The sequence below is a fragment of the Periophthalmus magnuspinnatus genome, chromosome 9 (assembly GCF_009829125.3).
Source record: "Periophthalmus magnuspinnatus isolate fPerMag1 chromosome 9, fPerMag1.2.pri, whole genome shotgun sequence".
Taxonomy (NCBI): Eukaryota; Metazoa; Chordata; class Actinopteri; order Gobiiformes; family Gobiidae; genus Periophthalmus; species Periophthalmus magnuspinnatus.
Window position 1 is genome coordinate 33,516,632 of NC_047134.1, and position 25,358 is coordinate 33,541,989.

The 25,358-nt window shown below is 41.8% G+C and overlaps 1 protein-coding gene across 1 annotated transcript in view; it reads left to right on the forward strand.

Annotated features, from left to right (window-relative positions):
- Positions 1-25,358, forward strand: part of aacs (acetoacetyl-CoA synthetase) — a 302,245-nt gene that overhangs the window by 47,365 nt on the left and 229,522 nt on the right. The gene's annotated exons all lie outside the window — the stretch shown is intronic.

A 25,358-nucleotide genomic window follows, 5' to 3' on the forward strand; every position in this document is an offset into this window, starting at 1 on the left:
GTTATGGGACAGTTTAAAAGGCGACACACTGGGTTCTGCTGCTGGAGGAGACTTTGCACTTTGGAAAATGATTGAAAAAGAAATAAAAAGTGTGGACCACGCCCGTGCTGCTGTCGTCTGTCCCACATCCAGCCTCTAAAGACCAGTCTACGAGATGCTTACGCTCACCAAACGTTGACGGTTTAAGACAAAAACTAGTGACATTTCAAGACTAAAACTGAAACTGCGCTGCCTGTTTCTCATTCTATAGTGATGTAATCTAAAAATAGTCCAGTCTGGTCGAGATGGAAAGGGGCTAAACTGAGATAAATGTGATTGGCAGATGACGCAGACTGATTTCCGCTGGAGACGGCCTGGGAGAAAACCAGAAAAACATTCAAGAGGAAACACAAAAAAATCATTGAACTCCAGTAGCGGTTTATTGTCTCCTTGTCTCTTTCTTGTTATTGTTCATCCTCTTTTATCGGGGAGTTGTTTGCGTAGAAAAACTGGCTCTCGTCGTGCATTTCTGTAAATCATTATTGAATTAAGACGAGCATGTGAACGCCGCGTTGCATAATTAACATCCACTTCACTTCTCACCGTTATAAATAACCCAATAACAATTACTCATGTGTGGTACCTTCTCCAGCCAGAAACGATTAGACCTCTTTTCCCACGCTTTGACTGAATTATCTCACATCTGCATTGATCTGTGTCCTTGAGAACGAGATGGGATTCATAGAGCGATGCCGGTGTAAAATAAAAAGAGAATAAACAGGGAAACGTCTGACAGACCTTGTGCTGCAGGATCAGGGCCGGTGGATTAGTGCAGACTGGTGGAAAAGGCTTTATCAAAAATTCCTGGATTACACAGGAATAACTCAAGTGGATTATTATTTTATTTATTTATCTAATTGTGTGCTCACTTAAAATCACACTGACATTTTGAGTACGTGATGTAAAGTGTCCAGACGCTCCCATTTGTCCCAGTTTCATACAAAAAATGTCCCTATTTTTGACTAATTTGATCTCGCCAACAGTAAAGACGGGAATATATAGTGATTTGTTTTGCTAGAATACAGGAACGTGAGCTTGAAAATTGAATATTATAAGGTTAAAAAAATGTCCCTCAGATTATGATGGACCCACAGGTGAGATAAGACGATGTCACACACTCTTTTCACAGTTTTCTCGTTTCACCACCAAGCCCAGAACAGGATGGTATTAAGAACTTCTAAGGAGCCAACGATGTTTCCAGGCCACATGGAAAACTTGTGTCCTGGGTTTTGCTTCCACTGGGAAAAGTCTTGAAAATTGACCAGTAGGAGGCGTCCAGAACACGCAAGCCTCCTGAGAAGCCTCCTAAGAAGCCTCCTAAGAAGACTCCTAAGAAGACTCCTAAGAAGACTCCTAAGAAGCCTCCTGAGAAGCCTCCTCAGAAGCCTACTAAGAAGGCTCCTAAGAAGGCTCCTAAGAAGGCTCCTAAGAAGCCTCCTAAGAAGGCTCCTAAGAAGCCTCCTAAGAAGCCTCCTAAGAAGGCTCCTAAGAAGCCTCCTGAGAAGCCTCCTCCGTAGAGGACTCCTCCGTGTGTTGGAGGATCTATGAACTGATGTTTCTCACCTTTTTATCATCTCACTCTGTAAAAGAAACTCACCTCCACCTGCAGACACACACGCGGACACACGCATATACACACATACGCACGTGCATACACACACGCACACATACACACATGCACACACATACACACACACACACACACACACACCCACATACACGCACACATACACGCACACGCACACCCCTACATACACACACATACACACACACACACCCAAACACTCACACATACACATCAGTGACCTGTGATCCTTCTGCTCTAGTGAAAGTCTTAGCAGCGTTTACAGTCTGGACTTAAACCTGGACCTCATCTGGACCTGGACCTCATCTGGTCTTTGTGTCATTTTGTTGATACTTTTAGTCTAAATCTCTCTGTGCAGTTTCACTTTACACACTGATGATCAGAGCCCTCCAGTGTGTGTGTGTGTGCACAGACGCTAATGTAAAAAGCACCACTGTCCAGGTGAACTCCAGGAGAAGAACACATTTAAGACAAAAAGTCTGACCTAAACCAGATACTTGAGACATTTTATAAACATGACTTTACTCTGAGGCAGAGACTAAACTGATATTCACACAAACAGCCTCATTCACATGAAAGTAAATCATTTTATTTACATTTCTTTCTTCATTCTGTTGACAGATACAAACAAAATCTTATCTAATCAAAATTTTTGATAAAAATTCTAATTTGACATAAATCAGGCTTAAGATCAACAAACCCTTCAGTCCATCACAATGTGACATATAAGACTGAACGTTTAGGTTTATGTAGAGGCCGATTTAACTGGTGTTTATGTCCAAACAGAAGAAAAACACTGAGATGAAGTCCATATAAATCTATGGATACAGAGTTGATTTAATGAAACAATATAACTGTTATTTAGTCATGTAAGATGAGATCACAACATGTGACACGAGCTGCGTGAATCTTTGTGTAGTTTTGTCTGTGCATCCTGCCTTTCCATCTGACAGCCTGAATCTATCTCTGATCACACACTGAGCAGAGCAGGATGTGCACATTTGCATGAAATTGAAGTGGAGACCACCAGTGAGCAGCCTGATTTCATCTAAATGACACAGATCGCAGAAATATTACCAAGTCAGGCGTGGAATACTTATCAGCAGAGTCCTGCCTGGTGTTCACCGTCAAATCTCTTATTTATTCAGACATACACTGTTCGTTTACATTGAACAAACACGGATGAAAAAACCCACGGAAAATCAGCGAACGTTAAGCACACGCCGGAGATGAGCAAAACACGTTCAAATAAATAAAGTAAAATGTACACATCATTTTAACCTGCGGCTCGTCTCGTCTCGTTTAAAGAAGCAATTAAAGCGGCTGTTTTGGTTTGTACGTTCTTAATAAAAACATGTAAACGTCCGGCACACACACTTTGACTTCAGATCTGCTGTTAAGATCTAAAGTTGTTGTAAAACTGATGCCAGATCTTGATAATTTAACAGAATTATATCATAGAAAAATGAGTAAACTCTGCATAAATCGGCTGGTGTAAGTTTCCATGTGGGTTTTTACTGTTTTAATAAAGAAAATAAAAAAAATAAAATAAACTGTGGCTTCTGTCAAATTCTGTCACAGTCGCACTTCTCTTCACGTTAATGTTCGTGTTTTTGTGAACTGTCTCTACACTGATATAAAGAGACGATTTTCAGTATTTGTCGCTGTTGAAGTCGGATGTTATTTACCTTTTTAAAATTCATGGCAAAGTCCACAAATAAAGTAAAGTCGCCGTTAAGTTCTTAAATTAATTTTCCCTTTTAAATGATAATAAAATGTATTTTCTCCTACATAATGTAATTAGTTGTGCTTTTTGTGATGATCGTGTAAACACAAAGCCACATCTTTACATTTATCGCTCTTTTATTTCTATTATAAACAAAACTTACAGAAAAAATAGGCCTGAAATGTATTAGGAAATTATACCAATACCACACGGACTGTACCACCAAGTATTATCCATAATTAACTATGTATATTTTTTTATTTATTTATTTTGTTTTTATTTATTTATTTATTTTGTTTTTATTTATTTATTTATTTATTTATCTTGTTTTTATTTATTTATTTATTTATTTTGTTTTTATTTATTTTGTTTTTATTTATTTATTTTGTTTTTATTTATTTATTTATTTTGTTTTTATTTATTTATTTTGTTTTTATTTATTTTGTTTTTATTTATTTATTTATTTATTTATTTTGTTTTTATTTATTGATGTATTTATTTTGTTTTTATTTATACAGGAGAGCCCAGGGAGAGCACTCAGACTCTCCTTTTTTTTTTTCTCCTGTTCAAATACAAATACAAACAAAACATCGAGCTCCGTGGGTCTAGGGCTGGGCATCGTTAAGAAGTTGCCGATACGATACTCACCTCGATACGATACTCACCTCGATACATCGGCCATGATATGACGCGTGTCTCAGTTCGATACAACACAATACGATACAGTTAAAATCAATTCAGTGAAAAATAAAAGCTTAATCAACCCCAATTTCACAAAAAATAAATATTAATGGGTTTTTTTGTTTGTTTTTTTCAGCTTCCATTTGTTGAAGATGCATGAACTTAACAACATGCATTTTATTTTGTGCATTTTACCAAATATAAAAGCACATCAGACTGTTCCATGTGTCGGTTTTATTCCTCCACAGTTTATACGAGCTCCACATTTACATTTACACAGAGACACGTGCAGTTTAACGGCTCTGAAGAAGCAAAACATATCGACTAAAACAACTGTGACACTGAAAGTCTTTGTTAAACCAAAGTTAATGTGAAATAAACCTGTTTTAATCATCAAAACTAAATCAAATGTCAAATATTCTGCATAAACGAGTCTCTTTCCTGTAAACAAACCACACAAATGTAGAGCTGAGACAGAACCATTTGGTTAAATATACAAAAAAAACACTCTTGGCGATATATCGATACTGTATCATTAAATAAAACGATACTATATGTGGATATTTTGATATTTTTGCACAGCCTTACACAGGTTCATTTAACACATTCAAAACAGGAGCAGGTGTGAGTATAAATGTTTATCACCACATCATTAAAGTCCGTTTGTGGCACCAGTGCATCCAGTCCCTGAAATATATTCTATTTTTAGGAAGAAAAACAGCCAAAAGCCTTTTCCCCCCCATTTCCATTTCAGTTCTAGTGCATTTTTTCGACTTATAAACTCATCTGATCCACGATAAAACGAGGCCACAGTGAAAATAAAATAATAAAAACTGTGTTCGTCCCATAGATTGTACAGAGTTTGTTTCATTCACACACAGATAAATGGATTCAGTGATAGATTTTGGAACAACGCAGTCCTTAAGTTTATAATTCCGGTGTAAAAATGATTAGGAGAAGTCTGAATTATCCTGCCTTTACGTAAGACACTGTGGGAAACTCCTCACCTCGCTCTCCAGATGGGCTCAAGTATCGATCGCGTCTCCATCTCTGATATTAAAAAGGGCTAAAGCGCACCCACACGAGACCGTTTCCTGTCTTAATCAGCTCCTCCGTACAAAGTAGAACGAGATGGACCCTGGATGTTTTGGCGCGGGCTAATAACTGCGCTGCTGACACAAACTAATTAAAGGTGTCGCAAATGGCCGCCCTGGTATCGATTATGGATTTGCCGGTGTGAGATGGCACCGCTGTTATGACTAATCCTCCGACACAAGCGCCAGGACTCGCTTCGGAAGATAAGCAGCGACGAAGGCGATGGTTGTTTTGAGCGGGGTCCAAATGACAGTTCGGTTCAGATACGCACGTCCAAAATGCAGCACGAGTAGATAAAAATACGCCTAAAAAAAACGTAGACTCCAGACACCATCAAATAACGTACTCGCACGTCTGATTTATTTATTTATTTAACCGTTTTGCTCAATAAAACAACAGGAAGTATGCGCCGACTATAGGGATTTTAGGGCGACAATTGTAATTATCTCGTCGCAATATTGAATAAAATGTCCAAAAAAAAACATACCATAGATGTCGCTAACCTGCTAGCCTCCGCGTTCCAAATTACCGACGTGCTTCCGGCTCCGTCGACTCTCCATCTTCGCTCCGATTCACGTCACATTAGAAAACTATCGCCCCTCTCTCCGTAAAGCTCGTTATTTTGGTCTTAAATGTTCGTATTAACCCGCTCTACGTGATCCTGGGGTTTTTATTTCGCTGTTAACGTATGAACATTAATAACAGACAAATCCGGCGTGTTCTTTCCCCCCAAGGTCGCTCCACACTAGCCCTAGCGACACGTTTGATTGACAGCGTTGCTAAGAAGAGCGAAGGGGCGTTATGTACAACACCTCTGCTCCTGATTGGCTCTTTGGTTGCTATGATACTCGCAGTCGGAATTCCAAATATAGATCTCGGCTCCAAATCCGCCGCTATAACTTAATTTGACTGAAGCTGAACGCACTTAGTCCACTTTTTTTATACAGTCTACGGTTTTAGTCTTTACTTCACATGTGTCAAACTCAAGGCCCGAGGACCAAATGCGGCCCGCCACGTCTTTTTATGTGGCCCGCGAGAAGGTAAATCAAAAGGCATGACTGTCATTTTAAAGTCTCTGCTGCTTTAATGTCTGCACTGACAATAAACTAACGAGATTTTCCCGACAAGTAACTGAGAAATATTTGCAAATAATGATTCCAAAATGTTTCAGGAAAGGTGAAGGTAAATACAAGTTTGTGCTTCAAGGAGAAAAGCCTGTGTGTTTTTTTGCGTTATGAGGCGGGGTCGGTACAATCTACGTCGGCATTTTGACTCCAAACACGGAGCTAAGTATGAAAAAGTTAAAATACAAGGAAAACAACAAACTGTCCAATAATTAAACGTCTGTAAAAGTCTGTTTTTGAAGGTCTGTGAGCTGTGAGCCCCGGACAGATACACACTTTTAAAAATGTCAGTTTATCAGAGAATACGCAGATACACAGACGTAATATCTACAACTTCAATAAATAATAAATACAGAAAAAGCTAAAAAGGAGTTACATTTATTTTGCATGACGTTTGTTTACATTTAGTGACATTTACGCTGCCGCACAGTCACATCTGGCCCTCGATGGCGGCCATTTTGCGGATCTGGCCCTCAGTGAAAATGAGTTTAACGCCTCTACTTTACTTGGTTAAAAACATATTCTAAAAATCTAAAATAATCATTTGAAAGCTGACTGGTTTCACCTCTATTTGTGAATGCTTTAAAATACTGAGCCAAGAGCGACATTAATAGAAAAAAACTCGAAAACGCATCCATCAAACGTACGTAGAGTTCAAATTTAGACTGAATAAAACGTTTAACACACTCGTATAATGATATATTTCACTTTTCCATCCCCGTACGAGCGCCGATTGCAGATTCGTTGTAATAAAAGGTGAGAGTACAGTCTTGTGTGTGGTATACCTCACACGTCTCCTGCCTGACCTGCTGTGAACTGATCCTTATAGCCTGGATTATCCTAAAGGCCAACCACTCTGCCGGTCTGTCCAAAACGCGGTCAGAGCAACAGCTTTAATTGGCCTGGAAATAGCCGAGGGGAGTAGGCAGGATCCTGGGGTGAGCGCGCTGAGGAGGAGGGCTAAAGCAGCGGGAAGCCAGGTTTTAGACAGAACAGGAATCTCGTGTGCCCGGAGAAGATCGGATCAGTCTCAGTCCAGTGCCAGCAATTTGGGCTGTTTTTGTGGGTAACAGTCACTTGGACGACAGCAGCAGCTCTGGCTCCAAGTTCTGCTCCAATTTTAGTTCCTTTATAATGTTTGTCTATCTCATTTTTGTGTTATTATAAGAAAAAACACCGTGATTTTACCATTATTCATGACGATAACATGGACAAACAACAACTTTCTACATGATATAGCTAAAATCATGACATAAATATCCTGATAAATGCACTTTACACATGGTTTACTTTTACAGATTGAATAGAAATGAACTATTTTCGCTTCTAAAATTCTCCTGATTATTACTTTTTAGTTGTTACGTTATATATATTGTGACCTGATTATTTCATTCATTGCAATATGGAGCTTGAATAAACAACTGTTGGTTCTGCTATGATCACTGTCGTTACTTTTGATATGCTACTAGTATTACTACTTTACCCCCACAAGTTACTGCATTCTGCTAAACTACTACAGTACTTCATGACTTTCCAAATCCAGATAGGATGTAGATGCTTGTTTACTTCTCAAACTTTTCACACTTACTTACATTACACTTACATCGCTTACTTTCTTACAAATGTAACCCGCCTGGTTAGAGCCAAATTATATTTAAATAGTTTTAAAATTAGTATTTTTACTTTTATTTTGCGTTTCAATATAAGTGGTTTTATTTTGAAAGTCGGAAGTTTTATTTTGACGAAACCGGAAGTGGTATGAGCGCACGCAGGGAGCTTGACTGTGCTCCTTACGCGCAGAGCACGCGCTTCTCCCTCTCCCTGGAAAAAATAGAGAAAAGGTATGAAACCCGAAGTTTTGTGTTTTGAAAGTGACAAATGTTAAAGTGTTTGTTTTAATGTGATTAAAGCTCCTGTTGGACGTGGCAGAACCATCGCTGAGTTACTTTAAATTCGGTGAATCATTCGAGTTTGTCGTGGTAAGCTAGCACCACATGTTCACTTTGTCTGTATTAAGAAGCTCCATGAACACGCTAGCTCATTATATTGAGTATTTTGTACATTTTAAGTTCATTTTATAAAAAAAATATATTGTTAAAAGGAATTGAAGATAAAAATTGTCATTTTAAGTTAATTAAGTTATCTAAAATACGTATAACCAGCAAAGCTGTGATTTTTTTGTTATATTTCATTTAATTTATCTAAAACCTTGTGTTAAAAAGAGTTGATACATAGAAAATATAAATATGCATTATACTGTACAAGTTAATGTGTTTTCCATAAATAAGTGAACACATTGGTAAAATGTGATTATATTGTGAAATTCCATTGAAATTATTCTGGTTAAAATGATTTATTTTAACTATATGAGACATTTATTTGAATATGAGACAGTTAAGTGGAAAGTAATTGTTACCTACATGTTAACTATATTAAGTTATTTTTCCATTTGACAGGATGAATTTATGTTGTACCACACTATATGTTTATATTTTATGTGAATTTGATATGAACCTATTTGCAATTGGACACATTGAGAATTGGATTGTAAAACCTGTTTAATAATACAGGTCAGGTTTTTGTACTTCACTGGAAAAGTGATGTTCCAACCTCGGTGTATACCGACGTTGGTGAAATCCGTTTGATGGCGAGCCTCCCAATCGAATCATGAGCCCTATCATCCCAAACAACGGATCCTGTGGTAGGATTTGTGTCAGTCCCACTGACCAATACCAACGAGCCTACTCCGGACACATTCCCTGACTCCGGACACATTCCCTGACTCCGGACACATTCCCTGACTCCGGGCACGTTCCCTGACTCCGGACCCATTCCATGACTGACTGTCCTCTGACTTATTGACTTGAACATTGATCTACGTTGCAAAGAAACATTTCGGAAATAGTTTTTGGGCCAAATGTGTAAATGTATTTGAAATTGTATTGTGCACTTTAATGTTTTTTATAACTAAAAGTTCACATTTAATTACATTTACTGAGTCTGTTGTTGTTGCTACATCTCAGCTCCTACGAACCTAGAGGTCCAGATGTGGACATACCCTGAAGTGGGTTACACAAAAATGCAAAATGTTGTTTCCCATCATGCAGCAGGACCATATATATCACACTAAGGGAAGATAAGCTCTGGTCTGGTCATTTTGGTCTGTTTCATTAACTGTAGCCCCTCTCGTCTGTTGATGTGTAAACCGTCTCTGGGAGTGTTATGAAACACTCACCTTGTTTGACTTTGCTTTGTTTGACCCACATTCTTCTAGTAGAATAAAAACCCTGGTACAATCTCACACCGTCAGACTCTGTGGACATCACTCAAAACTCTGAGCCTCTACCAGACTCTACCAGACTGTACCAGACTCCGCTAGACTCCATCAAACTCTACCACACTCCACCAGACTCTGCTCCAGACATCGTTTAAGACTCTACTTGACTCTGTTTGAATGTTGCTGGACGCTGCCTTTAACCGGACTGTTTTGCTGTAACCAAAAATTAAAATCTACAGAACGATCCCTGAGCCTCTGCGTCTGTTGTTCATGCAGCAGAACAGAACCTGACACTATCTCAGGGCTAATTTAGGGCTGAACATGATCTAAAATGAGAATAAACTCACACCTTAAAGAGGTCGAAAACATGAATAGACTTGTGAATTTAAAAAAAAGAAATACTGCAGAGAGTCCTCCATGCCACAAGAGGCAGTACTGCACACACAAAAATGGAGTAATGAGAGTCTAATATAGATGTAAGTTATCAATGCTTTTTAATTACACCGATGTCCAGAATAATCTCTCTTAAGGATGTAAAACTTGGCACAAATGGGATTTTATATTGAAATACTTTTCATTTTCACCTTTTTTTTAAATCTGAAAGTCTATCAAATACTTCATGGTAAATGCATCTTAGACGTCATTGTGTTCTCCTGGTATCGAAAACACTGCATCTTTGGCCATGTAAACCTGTTCAACTGTGCTGCTCCTGCCTGCTGGAGGCGCCCCCTGTCTGTGTCGAGAGGAACTGCACGCAGAGACTGACAGGATCAATGAACGTGACGCGTCCAGGAGCTCGTGTAGTGGACTAAGTGTTGTCTGAATGAATCACTGACCGACTCGACCGTTCCCTAACTCTGTGAATCATATGATAATCGCACCTCGCTTTAGCTAATCATGTCCCATCAGCGCGTTAATCAAACAATTTGTTCGGAGTCAGCAGCCTGCTCTGAACCTGCTCGTGTGTAATTAGTGACACAAATGTTACCTGAAGCCTCCAAACAGAGACTGATGAGCTCCTCCTCCAAGCTCCAGTCACAAACTTCTGTTTTATACATGTAAGCACTGTTCCCTCTAAGCTGCGCCCTGCTGACACGGTCTCCACGCAGAAAATCTGTGAAAATCCAACCGGAATTGAAAATAAAATAAACACGCAACAATTCATTCTACGCACCAGACTCCACCAGACTCCAATAGACTCCACCCGATTCTACTAAACTCCACCAGACTCCACCGTTTTTTGCTGTAAAACCTCACCACACACTTTATACACTTTTCTCACACAAGCATTAACATTTTCTCACATTTCTCTCTTGTTTAAACACAAAGTTCAAACCTTCGTTGGCGCCTTTGTCGGTGCAGAACGTTTCATGGACATTGTTTTGGTCTTAAATGTTCGTATTAACTCGCTCTACACGATCATGGGGTTTTTATTTCACGATAAAAACAGTGATGTGGGCGGGAAGGGGCGTTAACTTCAACAACGTCGCTCCTGATTGGCTCTTTGGTTGCTATGACAATTATTTTATTCAAAACGACAGTTACGTTCAGTTAGATTTAAAGATTTGATTGTTTAATTTCTGCCAGTCAAAGTTTTTTTGGTTTTTCTTAAGCTACAAAATGACAATAAAACGACGATATTTGCTTTGTGTCCATGTCAGTTTAACCGTTTCCCAGTCAAAACGGCAATTTATTATGAATTTTGCGCATTTTCAGCTCTTACTTCTGCACTTTTTTTAAAATATAGTTGACATTTTAACCTATTTATTGACTTTTAAGCTGAGATGGAATGATTTTTGGTACACGTGATGTTGAACCAAACACAAAGTTTACGCTAAATTAATCAGTTCATGAATTAAATCTATAATAAACCATTTTCTATAAACTATTCCTGAGCGATTGTAAAGAACAGACTACTACTACTATTCATGTTTGTACCACGCAGTAACATTGATCCAGCCTGAACATTTGGTGTAGTAGAGTAAAATCACACATGCCAACACAAGTATTACTGACAGTTTTGGTCACTTTTTCAGTTTAATTTCCATGTTCAAATGTGTTTTTTATTCTAGAATTGAGCGTACAGTGGCAGGACAAATGTATGTTATAATTACACTTTGTCTGATGCGTGTCGTCATTGAGGTCGACTGTTTCTTGTTGGATTACATAAGGCTGTGTAAGGCTGTCTTTACATATGAAGCACTCACACACACACACACACACACACACTGCTGAATATTCATGACAAGCTGTTGCTCTTCTGGTTTTCATCCAGGACGGGGGCTTAGATTACATTATTTTATAGAATGTAAATGAAAAACGTCTTTTCTTTCAGTTGTACAGTGAGAATCTCACCGTTTGTGCGTTTGGCTGTGAATTTGGATCAAAAATCAGGTCTGCGTGAGTTAAACGTGCATTATGTAACTTTTCTGGTGGTGGATTTACTCTTCTAATCGCCATGGAGATGTCTGTAATGTCTCCGTCTGTAATGGTCCAAATAACGGACAAACTCATTCATATAAAAAAGCGTTTTCGAGGTGTTAATAAGCAATAAAAACATGTGACTGAGTGAGTTCAAGATGGGCAAGTTTAAAGCCGTACTGCGGGATATTCCAGTCCAAGCGATAGGCAAGACCCTGACCAGAAAAGTCACACAGTGCGGCTTTATTATGGGTTCATTTTGGTCAGTTTTGGGGTTTGGTAAAAAGTAATAAAGACTGAGGAAAGTCAATGTCTCCACAAACCGTTTCCATGTGTGTGGAGGAGGAGAGAGGGAGGAGGTGGAGAGAGAGGGTGGAGGGAGGAAGTGGAGGTGGAGAGAGGGAGGAGGTGGAGAGAGGAGGTGGAGAGAGGGAGGAGGTGGAGCAGGCAGCTGTAGCACTTTAGCGGCTGGGCCTTCACCCTGATTTAATTTTCTCTTTGTTTCTTAAAGACTTTTTTTTTTCTTTCTCATTTTCTTTCTTTCTTTCCTTCTCTCTTTCTCGTTTTCTTTCTTTTTCTTTCTTAAAGAGAAAGAACTAAAGAAAATCTTTTTCGTTTTCTTTCTTTCTCGTTTTCTTATCTTCTTTCTTTCTTGTTTTCTTTCTTCCTCGTTCTTTCTTTCTTTCTTTCATTATCTCTTTTTCTTAAAGAGAGAAAGAAAGATCCTTCAAGATCCCACTCTGTTCCTGTTCTGTCTTTCCTCCTCTCTTCTTCTTTACCTGAGACTGGGCGGAGTCTCTGGCCCCGCCCACTCCACACCTGCAGCCCCTGAGTGATCAAACCTCCACCTCTGGAGTAAAACAGAGGATCCTCCAAACATCATCACATCCCGTTTCTTGGACCCACACCCTGCTCCTCCGCCTCTGACCCAGCTCTCTACACCCTGCTCCTCCGCCTCTGACCCAGCTCTCCACACCCTGCTCCTCCGCCTCCGACCCAGCTCTCCACACCCTGCTCCTCCGCCTCTGACCCAGCTCTCCACACCCTGCTCCATCATCCAACATTTACATTTCACCGTTTGTAATAAACTCTGTCAAACTTTTACCTCTTTCTGAGTACGTATCTTTGACGACAACATGACGCGGCCTGAACGTAAACACACCGAGTTACCGCTAAAGAATCATTTCCATCCGTTGTCCCCAAAGCCTCTAGGGTCACAAAACGGTCAAAATAAAAATTGCACATTCCTGTCCACACATTGCACTGCCCCATTATTTCAGTCGGTTTGACCCATTCATTCAGGACAATTACATTCTACACCCACCCGCTTCATATTTAGCCTGTACCTGCAAATATATCTCTGTAGAAAAGTTAAAATCACACGTATAATCACATAAATAATCACATGAATAACAGATACACTTCAGTCTGTGGTTCAGTATTGATGTGAAGCTGAATGAGGCGAATCACGAGCTAAAAAATCCTCTGGAAACAATCATGAAACGCGTCCGTCTGTGCGTCTGCATGAGTCACGTACATATGGACCGCCACGTATGGAGCCATCTCATTATCAGAGTTCACAGTTTTTTTTATTCGCTAACGTGTGTAAATTCATGTTCTACAATAATCCCACCTGTCATCCCGTGTTTACGTATTGATTTTTACACCTGATGTCCTTCCAGGTACGATAAACGAACATAGGAGCGTCGGCGGTTTGTGTGAAAATTTAAATGGTGAAAAATATTTTGCATAATCGCCCGCGTTTCGTTTCGCCTCCGCCTCCACAAACGAGCGAGTCCGCGGCGGCGTCTATAACCGGGGAGGGGGCAGGCTAACATCTGGAGCTGACACACGCCACTCGCCGACAGACACCGACACGTCGTTAGGCCCTCGTTAAGCTCGTTAGGCCTCTGCGTTATGTTTTCTGCTAATGAGCGCGCTACAAGGTGACTGAGCCGCGGAGCACTGTGGGAATGTGGAGCTGTGCGCGTCCAGGTATCGCTCACAAAAGGACACGCGGAAATATTAATAAGAGGAAAACAGGGACGCGTGTTTACGTTAGCGGTGCGGCTAACTCGTGCAGGTGTACGGTTGGGTAATGTGGCCTCGTTATAAAGAAATGATAAATGAATAAAAATGGTGACTCCCAGTATCAGAAATGCTATATTGTTTTATTTTTTGTGTTTAAAATGTCTGAATAAATCGAGTCTAAACAGCTGCACCTGTGTCTTTCCTCCTCCATTACTGTCATCTCATTTACATATGCAGTCTGGCCCCGCCCCCTCGTCAGCCTGAGTGCAAACACCTGTGTGTGTTTGGGGGCGGGGCTTCACTCTCGTCTCAGGAGCTCCAGGTGCATGTTTCAGGTACGTGTTTAGGCCACATTTAAAACCTCACAAATGTAGAAAAGCGCTGAGGACTTTTGAGAGCTCCATCTGTGTGTGTTTGGTCAGAAATGCAGCTCACAGGTTTATATTAATAATTCCCGTGCGAGTGCCAGGTCCTTGTATTGTTTATGCAAACGTTCTGGCTCCTCTCGCTGGCACAGCCAAAGCAAATGGCTCATGTCATTTTTGGCGGCGTGAGAGTCTGTGGTTGTGCAAAACCTGTGGGAGTGTTATGAAGAGATTAAATCTGGTTATTCATTTCCTTCAAGCTTTCAGTATTACACAAATTAAACTAATGATCGTTAAATGAAAGTGACTGTTTGGTCTGATCCAGGCTGCAGCGGCGCGTCGTCCAAACGTGAGATTTGTTTTGTTCACAGCAAAATCAAACTCTCAAAGTCCTGCACTTTATTATTCAGTCATTCCACAGCTGGTCACGGCTGCCCTGGGGCGGACAGATGGTCACCACCGCTCACCCACACCCCACTGTCTGAGGTCATGTGGCTGAAGTGTTTTGCCCAAGGACACAACAGCAGCATGTACTCTGACCTGGGATTGAACCACTGACCTCCAGCGTTGATGAGTAAAAGTTCTAACCAGTGGGATTCACTCTGCACAAAGTAAATATTCTGTTCAGAGGCAGCGCCAGGTGTGTTCAGTTTATCCTGATGTAGACTTTGTTTGACCCTGGTCTGATTCTGGTCCAGTCCAGGTCTAGTCCCAGTTTAATCCCAGTTTAATCCCAGTTTAGCCCCAGTTTAGCCCCAGTTTAGCCCCAGTTTAGCCCCAGTTTAGCCCCAGTTTAATCCCAGTTTAGCCCCAGTTGAGCCCCAGTTTAGCCCCAGTTTAGCCCCAGTGTAGCCCCAGTTTAGCCCCAGTTTAGCCCCAGTTTAGCCCCAGTTTAGCCCCAGTTTAGCCCCAGTTTAGCCCCAGTTTAGCCCCAGTTTAGCCCCAGTGTAGCCCCAGTTTATCTGTGGACGTGCTGTGTGAGGATTTGTGGTTTCCATCATGAGAGCAGTTTGCTGTTTGATTGTGGTCCATTATTTGTGGCAGAGTGGTGCATTTTGGAGCACACAGAGGCGTGTTTGCCTGCGGTCATGGCGGCGTGCTTTTGGTCATCGTTTTGCGTGTGTGGTGATGTGATGGTCCTGTGCACCTATAGTGTGGCTGAAGCTGAACAAATAGTGCGTTTCTCTGTGACTGTGTTGACAATGTCGAGCTCTGTGGCTGTAATTAGCACACAGACGACCATCTGTCCAAACACTGTGCCCTGCACAGATCCAGTGCTGCACACAGCCATGTTTACTGTCTCCTAGTCCTATGAGCGTACCTCAGCTCTCACCCTCTCTGTTTACTCTCTTTAGAGCGCCATCTGCGGCTGTGGTGTTCTCTATCTGCTTTTTCTGAATAGAATTCAGGTTTTATTGTTAATAATTACACTAAACTGAAGGAGAAGATATAAGGCAAATTAAAAAAGCTCGTTGGATCAGAGGTGTAACATTTGTACCTAAATGTGGCACCTGTCACACTTTGAGCCAAAGGTTTGTGTTAATCATCTGCTCTCATTTCACCCAGTCTCATTATCAGGAGATAATATCTGATCATTGTCACTGATTTGTGTCGAATCTTTGGTTCAGTTTCTCTTCATCCAGGAAACCTCATTGAGTCTTTGTTATTCATATTTATTTGTTGTAATGATTTATTTCATTGTCACTTGTTTGGTCTCACTGTCGTTTGTTAGATGCAAATTTTTGATTACGCGTGCGTGCACACACACACACACACACACACACACACAGACAGACAGACACAAGTGAAGGCATCAGTGGTGCGTGTGGCATCGGAGCACACCTCTCTCCTCCTGTCTCTCCCTCTCTCCTCCTGTCTCTCCCTCTCTCCTCCTGTCTCTCCCTCTCTCCTCCTGTCTCCCTCTCTCTCCTTGTTTTCCTCGTGTCTCCTCTTTTTCTTTCTCTCATGTCGTGATTATTTGTTATTTTGTGTCCTGTCTGTCTGTCTCTCCCTCTCTCCTCCCGTCTCTCCCTCTCTCCTCCTGTCTCCCCTTCTCTCCTCCTGTCTCCCTCTCTCCTGGTTTTCCTCATGTCTCCTCTTTTTCTTTCTCTTATGTTGTGATTATTTTTTTTTTGTGTCCTGTCTGTCTGTCTCCCCCTCTCCTCCTGTCTCCCTCTCTCCTCGTTTTCCTCGTGTCTCCTCTTTTTCTTTCTCTCATGTTGTGTCCTGTCTGTCACATCGTTGTGGGCGGAGCTCAGAGGTAAACGTAAAAAACGTCATCTATTTAGATGAAAAAGAGATGGAGCCATTAGGGTGAAGATAAATGTGGTTCTGTTAAGTCTTCAGTGAATATGAACCGGGACTAAACCGGGACTAAACCGGGACTAAACCGGGACTAAACTGGCACATCAGTCCAGACTTTTGCCTCTGCTCTGGGTTGTGGAGACTCATATTTACTGAGCTGTTTTTTTGTTTGGTTCTTTTGGTTTGGTTTCTTTTTTGGTTCTTTCCTTGTGTCTCGTCTTTTTTCTGAACGGTTTATAAGAGAGAAAACATCTTCCCGCAGATTCCCCATGTCCCACTTTCTGTTCATTCTCCAGCTCAGACATAACCAGTGTAAAAATACAGTAAAGTTCTTCTCGTGTCCGTGTCCGTCTGGAACTTCACGTGTTTGACCTAAAATCTCAGCGCCTCGGTCGTCTGCGCGGCTTCACACTGAGAAACGGGTTAAATAGTACGATTCAGATCTTTGAAGCTTCTGAAGTTCTCAAACCTGCTCTAAATGTTCCACAGCTCAGAGAAAACATGGATCCAGATGCATCATGGGGCAAATGTTCAGTGTTACAGCTTTTCTCAGTAAACGGATTAAACACAAGCTGCACCAGGACAGTGCAGCTTTAATGTTTCTGTCTCTGCTCAAAGATTTTAACTGAACGATGTAAAATAATGAATAATGAGGTCACGTGTGTCAGGTTTGGCTAATGCTAATTATCGTAGCTCATCTTATCTTAGCGACCAACGTCAAACTGTTACCTAAACGACTGAATTCTATCCACTTATGGCTTTTTAATTTCACAAACGTGTTATTTATATATACCTAAATTTATTTATTTATTTATTTATTTATTTATTATTATTATTATTATTATTATTTTTATTATTTATTATTATTTTATTTTATTTTATTTTATTTTATTTTATTTTATTTTATTTTATTTTATTTTATACCATACCATACCATACCATACCATACCATACCATACCATACCATACCATACCATACCATACCATACCATACCATACCATACCATACCATACCATACCATACCATACCATACCATACCATACCATACCATACCATACCATACCATACCATACCATACCATACCATACCATACCATACCATACCATACCATACCATACCATACCATACCATACCATACCATACCAGCTGAATTCTATCCACTAATGACATTACGTTCCTTACGGCTTTTTAATTTCACAAACGTGTTATTTCTTTCATGCAAACGGCTGAGCGAAAAGACTTGGAAGTGTTTAAGCAGAAAAAAAATGTAGTTAAGTCTCAAAAAAAGACTCGCCAACTGTGGACTCGACATGAACTGAAGGAGAAAAGTGAGAACTGCAGCTTTATAATTTAGTCCTGTTATTAATACTCAGATTCAGATTTCCATGTTGTAGTAAAACTGCTGCACAGATGGACTTTACGACGACGCGATCGTGTTCTGCTGTAGAGACGGACGTAGTTTTGACATGTTTGTGTTGTGATTTTAACGTCTTTCTTATTCTTTAAATCGCTTTGAATGACTCTGTGCTGTATAAATGTCATGATGCATGCGTTTTCTGCCTCCTGTGTGCTTTCCCCCTCCCCTCACCTGCTGTGGATAAGAGGAGCCAGGACCAGACACTCGGGGCCAGATCGTCCTCGTGTCAAACATGATATTCCTGCTCTGTTGTTGTTGTACTTTCTTGTTGCGTTTTTGATGCTGATTCTGATTGGATTTTTGCTGCCCTCAGATTCCCGCTCCCTGGACCGTCCCAGCTCCTCTGGCTCTGCTCCTGACCCCGTGTTCCTGCTCCGGTATCGTCCGTCTTGTCTCCACCATCTTGTCTTGTCCTGGACCTTCCCGCTCTGGTTGCCGCTCCCTGCCTCCGTTGCCTCCGTTGCCCCCGGCTCCGTCCCTGTTCCTGTCTCCCGCTCCGGTTCTGGTTACTCCCTGTTCCTGTCCCGGCTCTCCGCAACGCATTCCCGGACTCTGGCTAAACTTGCCCCGAGTTCTGCACTTTTTGGTCCCACCTGCACCAGCGTTACGACAATAAATAAACTGTGTAATGATCCTCTGACGGCGTTTAATCTGCTGTAGAGACGACGGAGACGGACTTTACGACGACGCAAATGTCCAGACGTGTGTCGCACTGGGACGCTCTGCTCAGACTCTGTTCAGCGGAGCACAGAGAGGAGGATACGTCAGGACCTGTGGCCTTTTCACCTTATTCTGCCCCCGCCCACTTCTGCAGCGGTCCCACAACGCCAATGATGAGGCGCCTACGGCAACGTCTGGAAGGTGAAGTGAATACAGGTTCAGTCATGGAGCACGTCGGTTTAAACTTAAACTATCTGGCACAGGTTTTATTTTAAAGAGCAGAGATTATGTTTTTAGATTATGCTTTAATTCAGAGGAGGAGGGCCAGGCGGGTGGAGGAGGGTCAGGCGTGGAGGAGGAGAGGGTCCAGCAGAAAATAGGATGAGTGTAGATGGATTCTTACAGTGAACGGGCTCGCCTCACCGCAGATCTGACTACTGTCTCCATGACGTTAATTAAGTTAAAGCAATGCTGTGGAACATTCCAGACAAAGCAGCACCACGTTCCATAGTGCAGCTTTAGATCAGGTCTGTGTATCCAGGGTTTTTGTTGCTTAAGAACGAACAAGATTAATGAGCAGGATGAGTAGAAATGAAACTGAAAAACATTTACTTTAGGCTGATGAAATGATTAAAACCAACACGACTGGATGGAAAACACAACACACGTTTATATCTGTATGTGCCGTCTCACTATTGAACGTTTCAGTAGATTTTTTTTATATCTTGTCAGAGGCTCAGACCAGATGACAGACTCAAAACAATCCCATCTTTTCGAGGTTCTACATCCACGACGCTCTGGAGCTCTTGAATCTGCGGAAACGTCTAAAATGATGCGATGAGTCTGGGAGGCTCGGCGGAGTGGAAAAGCTGTACGTTGGTCTGATTGTGGCAGCGTACAGTGTGAAGTGTGAAGTGTGCGGCGCTCGGTGACACGGGGCTGAGGAAAAGGTCAGTAGTTGTGTCTGCGGCTCACATATCGACATAGTGCACAGAGTGTTCAAATGGCACATGTTTAATGGCATTTTGTTTCACTTAAACCGAGCGACCTCACTGCTGTCCCCCCCCCCCGACCGGCCAACGAGCAAGTCAAAGATCAGATGATAAACAGAAAGTTAAAGAAGGCAAATGCTTTTTCCTGTTTTTGTGCTCACTTCTAACATGCATGAATCATTTTTTGTTCATTTTGTTCATTGGAAAATGTATTTAACTGATTAAACTTTAAACTGACCTGTTCATAACTGCGGAAAAAGGTCCCACCCTCTGGCATTTCACTGCAGCGAATTTTTATGTGGAGATATGGAGTTTATATATTTCAAAAAAGTGTGGATGTGGGTGGGGATAGGGGGTAGGTGAAAATAGATGTTTTCTGAGCACGTGAATGAAACTCAACCAGGTATTACTCTGTCATATCTCTGTCACAAGAAAGTTCAAAATAAGACACAAAACGCTAAACTGCTAAATAAAAAAATCATTTCATTGACAAAAAAACAAAATAAAACAAACAAACAAACTACAAATTAATCCAAATCACAGAAAATGAACGAACAGCAGGACAAAATGGGATGGGTCAGCGCCACGGAGCGTACGTCAACTGCTGTCTGTGCGCTTACATTACGTCACCTAGCAACTGTGACGGCCGCTGACTTACAATGTGTAAAATGAACTCCAAAATAATTACAGTTTTACTTTTAATTCTTTATTATTTCATAGAAGAAGAATCGAGGTGTCGTTGTTGCAGCTGTTTATTTCTGTTCTGAATTAGTCTTTCCCTTCGAACATCAATAGACAGTTTTAACGTTATTGGTGATATTTTTTCTCAATTGTAGCGATTATTACATAACTTTAATAAAATGTACTTTGTTTCTCTCGTAGAAGAAGTGACGCACAGTGCATGATGGGATACAGAAGCGCGTGAAGTCTGCTCGAATGCACGCTTCGTTCGTGGCCGATCTCCACGGAAACGCAGTGGAAGTGACGTAAGTGCCCTCGAACTGCACCCGACGAAGTGTGCGACCGTCGAATTGAGACACGGCAAATGACAATGCACCGACACAGGACAAGAGGAAACATGAAGGTAAAACACACCAGGAAATGAGACACAGGTGAAACACGGGAGGGCGGGGCAACAGACAGGAAGTGCAACTCAAAAACACAAGTGCACAGGACACACGTCAAATTAAAACACATTAACTAGAGAAAAAAGGCAAACTACAACATGGAAAATGAAACAAAACATGGTCCAAGACAAACTGATGAGAGAACACCTTTATGACATTTAAAAGCTCATATTTTTGGATTTGAAGTCTCCTAAAAACTGGCATTAGGCACAGTATTGTCATGAAAACTTAAAATAGGACCAAAGATTCAGACTCAGAACAAAGTTGATTTGCGGATACTTGAATGTGAAAGAAGTTAGACCGAGCAGACGGTTGGGAGCGGTGTCGTCTCGTGTACGTCGTACGTCACAGGGTCGGAGGCTGAGGTGTTCGTACCGGTCGTAGAGAGCTGGGTCGGAGACGGAGGTGCACAAACACGCACGAATAAACTGGAACAACTAGTAGAAATACTGGAAGAAGACGAGACATTCTAACCCCGAGTGTCCGAGCGTCTGTCGTTTTGTCCTCACAGGTGCAGAATCTCCGCCCAGCTCCAGCGCTCAAACGCAGACAAATTCTGACGAGTATTAAATATTTGACTTCTATAAGCTCCTCTAATTCTGCCGTACAACCCTTACGTTCACAGTTCTCCATCTGCGCAGCGTTTCCTCGTGTCTCCTGGTTGTTTTTTCTCTCTCTCCCGCTCACCCGCTTCATAACTGATAGTCCCCCGTGCTGCTATTTCATCCAAAGTGTCCTGTAAACAAAATGGCCTCTGACAGAACGAATATGGAAATGTTGTTGCGTGGGGCCGCGGCGAGTTATGGCCCACTTCATACTGTGTGCGTACATGTGCGTCGCTCCGTGTCAGTGTGTTTTCCCTCTGTAATTTCCAAACGTGTGTGTTTATAAGCGGGACTCAAGGTGCTTCTGGTGCTCCTGGGCCCGGCTGTAATAACGTCTAGTGCTAGTCATTAAGCTGAGTGTGTGCGGGTAAAGGGGGGGGGGGAGAGGGATTGCGAGAGAGGGTCAAGGCCAAATTGACATCAAATGGTCTAAATTGGCCCCACTTGTCTCCATTGATTTACGGAGCGTGGGTAAATTGCATGTGTAGCGAGAGGAGGAGTGTAGCGCCCATGACGGTAATTGATCTCAGGGCATCTCCTCGTGTGCGTTTGCGTGACACCGGACAGACGGCGGTCACGTAAGCGCCGTACTGTCGCGATGGCCTTTTATACAGTTTAGCTTGAGCCAGAGGGCGACGGCGAGCACGAAATGGAAGAGGGTCATCTGTTTGTCTCCACGGACGATGATGGTTTATTGCCGTAGAGTGGAACAGTCCAAGGAAGGCAACATTGGACTGGCAGGTAGTGGACTCTCCCCAAGAAAAATTACACAATGCACGTTTTTTAAAGTTCATTCACCGTCTGAAATCCGGCTTTATGACACAAACTGAAGGCAGAGAGGAGTAGGAGCTGGTCATTGTGCAGCAGTTCAAATGAGGCGAAAGCAAAGATGAATATTAAGATGTGTGAGGTTTGTGTTTGAAGCAGAAATAGAGTTTAGAGATCTGTGTTTTGTGTTTTTTTTGGAGGCAATTTCAAAGAAGATAAACACTTTAAGAACAGAGAACAACATATTTACACTGATTTGGGTTTCATATTTCAATTTGCACGTAAAACGCTTCTTTGACTAAACGTGTTCAAACAGCCCTATTTGTGGTAAACACGGTGCTTTCACATTTTGAATTACAATCTGATGGTTTGTAAAATGTAAAATAAACACTTTTGTAAGTGCAGTCCCACTAAATACATGTCAGGTGTCTTTATTTTTTATACAGTCATAACATGTGTGGTCCTTTACAGTGTGGACAGTCAGTTATCTGAAATTACAAGATCAGACTCGCGCTCAAACCTACACACTCCTCGCCTGAGCAGTTCTCCACAACCTTAATTGGAATCTAATGTATTCCATTTGCTTCAGTGAGCAGAGCGTTCCTCCTGGAGCCGCAGCAGACAGAAGACGAGTGAGGAAGAGTCCAGTGGAAATGCACTTTAAAAAGTCTAGTCCTCTTCCTCCAGTCACTGAGCAAAGTGTAGAGCAAGTTATCTCTAAATCCTGTATCTCATTTAACAGCCCTTCATCCAGCAGAGCAGTAATACAGACGCCTAAACAAACGCAGAACACCCACGTGTCTCATGTCAGTCGCTGTTTATTAACATATGGCTCTGTGCTCCTGCGTGTATCAACTAAATGTTCTTTTGACAGATTGGTACAAGCAGCTCGTCTTCAGCTGCTCCATCATCCGTACTGTCTCATTCCAGATAACTATATCTCTTATAACTATATCTCCCTCCAGATCCACACCTGAAACACACAGAGACTGTGACTTATTTATTAATAAGCATCAAACATGAATAACTCTGTGCTGCTTCTGTCCCAGCTCGATTCATCATAACATGAAGGTGAACTGCCCCAGTCAAATGAATCACTTTGAGTTACAAATATAGTCGTATTGTTTTAACAAGTCAGTGCCACAATTTGTTCCAAAGATGGAGTTTAACCCAAGGGTAAAATCACACTCAAATGTGCCCTTTGTGCAAATAAGTGTGAAATCAAACTGGTGTAATTCACTGCTGAACCTTTCACACTGTGGACCTACATCAGCCTGTTAATGTGTTACATTAGATTAGCTCTAGTTCCTTGTCTCTGGTCAAGTGTCCTGTGCTCTGTGCAGCTCTCTCTGCCCTTGTGGATAAACTGATAATACTTCAAATATTAGTTGAAACTCCATTACTGTGAAAAGGATCACTCCAGATTCAACCTGTTTGTGTCAGGGCAGATGTAACACATTTAATATTCACACACAGTCTGCACAGACACTGGTGATGTTCAGGACAGTGATGCTCTGAACAAAGAGAGGCCAGTGTAGGAGAGACAGGAGAAGGTCAAAGGTCACGAGTCACAGCAGTCTGAACAAAAACATGAGACAGCAGAATGATGACGAGCAGCAGAGTGACCACAGCACACGGGCTCGCTCTGACACACCTGTAGTGACGCACATGAGGCTCATTCACCTGCAGGACGCACTCACACTGAAGACGACACTTAGCTACAAATATAATCAACACATTTTAGTGCAACTGCTAAATATTGAGAACTGAGCGTCAAAATCAATGTGAGCTTGAAAATGTTTGCTATGACTCCTGCTTTTCCTCTCATAAGACTCAAAAGCGTCAGAGCCGTTGACATGGGGCTGCTCTTATACTGCAGTGTGTGGTTTCCTCTGTCACATGTATCACAGGACACACACTGTGGCTGCAGGTGTGTGTGTGTGTGTGTGTGGGACGTCAATATTACAGAGGTTAAAGATACTGCATCATGTTAAAAAAGCATTTGTGTGTTCAGTATAGCTCTACTTTCAGGACATTTAGGGGATTGTGACGTAACACTTTTGCTGAAAGACCTTCTCTGAATCTGTAAACTTTGTATTTTTGAGCAGTAAATCCTTCATTAGCCACAGCTGTAGTGGTTCAAAGCAGCTACATACTATTTGCGTAGGACATATGAATAAAACTAAAACTTGAGTCACACGCACAGCTTTTCCTTATGACTTTCTCTTTCCAAACTAAGATTATTTGCAGTCCTTTTCTTCCACCGCTCTCCAGCCTGCACGCTTTCGTTGTTATTGTGGATCTACCTGCACAGATATTACTTCGGTGGATGCTTGATGAATGAGTGCTACAGAGGAATGAGGTTCAAATAAAGAAAAGAAAAAAACATATATATCCCAAGTGCGAGTTGTAGTGAGCACTGACTCTAGAGACATGAGACTGTCGCCCGCTGATGTGGTTCTGCTCCACAGCACAGATGAGAGCAGAGCAGAGAAATGGATTTGGAGACAGTAAACACAGTAAATGGACAACTGGGCTTCGGACGGGAATGAAACGTAAAATATTTGTGGTGAAATCATAAGCAGAGATAAACATGTGGCTGTAATTACTTTCATACATATCAGGGGATGTAGAAATAAAACACAGATGCAGAAAACAGTGAAGTGCTGGTTGTTTGGTGCAGGCTCCAGTATCTCCTCTTCTCCTTTACGCACAGGCGCCAGCAGGGGGTGCTCTAACTCCTTGTGTGGAGCGGAGCCACGCGCTCTGACAACCAGCAGAGGCTCAGTGGGTCTCCGTGTCCTCCTCTCCGGAAATCTGCCTTATTTGCAAGTCAATAAGTCACATTGTCACGTCTTTTAGCTTTTCACAAATGTGTCTGACAAAGTAAAACACAGACACAGACTCGCAGTTTGTGGACAGTCACTTCCTCCAGAACGCACTCACCTCCTGCAAAGTGCATGAGGGGTTTGTGTGAGGAACTTGTGTGGATTAGAGCAGGACAGGTGTCACGCGTGTCTCTGTGGAGAATGAAGCAGAGACGCGCGCGCACTTCTCCAAACGCGCGTAAAAAACTGTGCCAAAAATGCCAAAAATGTGAACAAACAGACTCTGGTGGCTTCTATTTAGTGTCTCTTTTT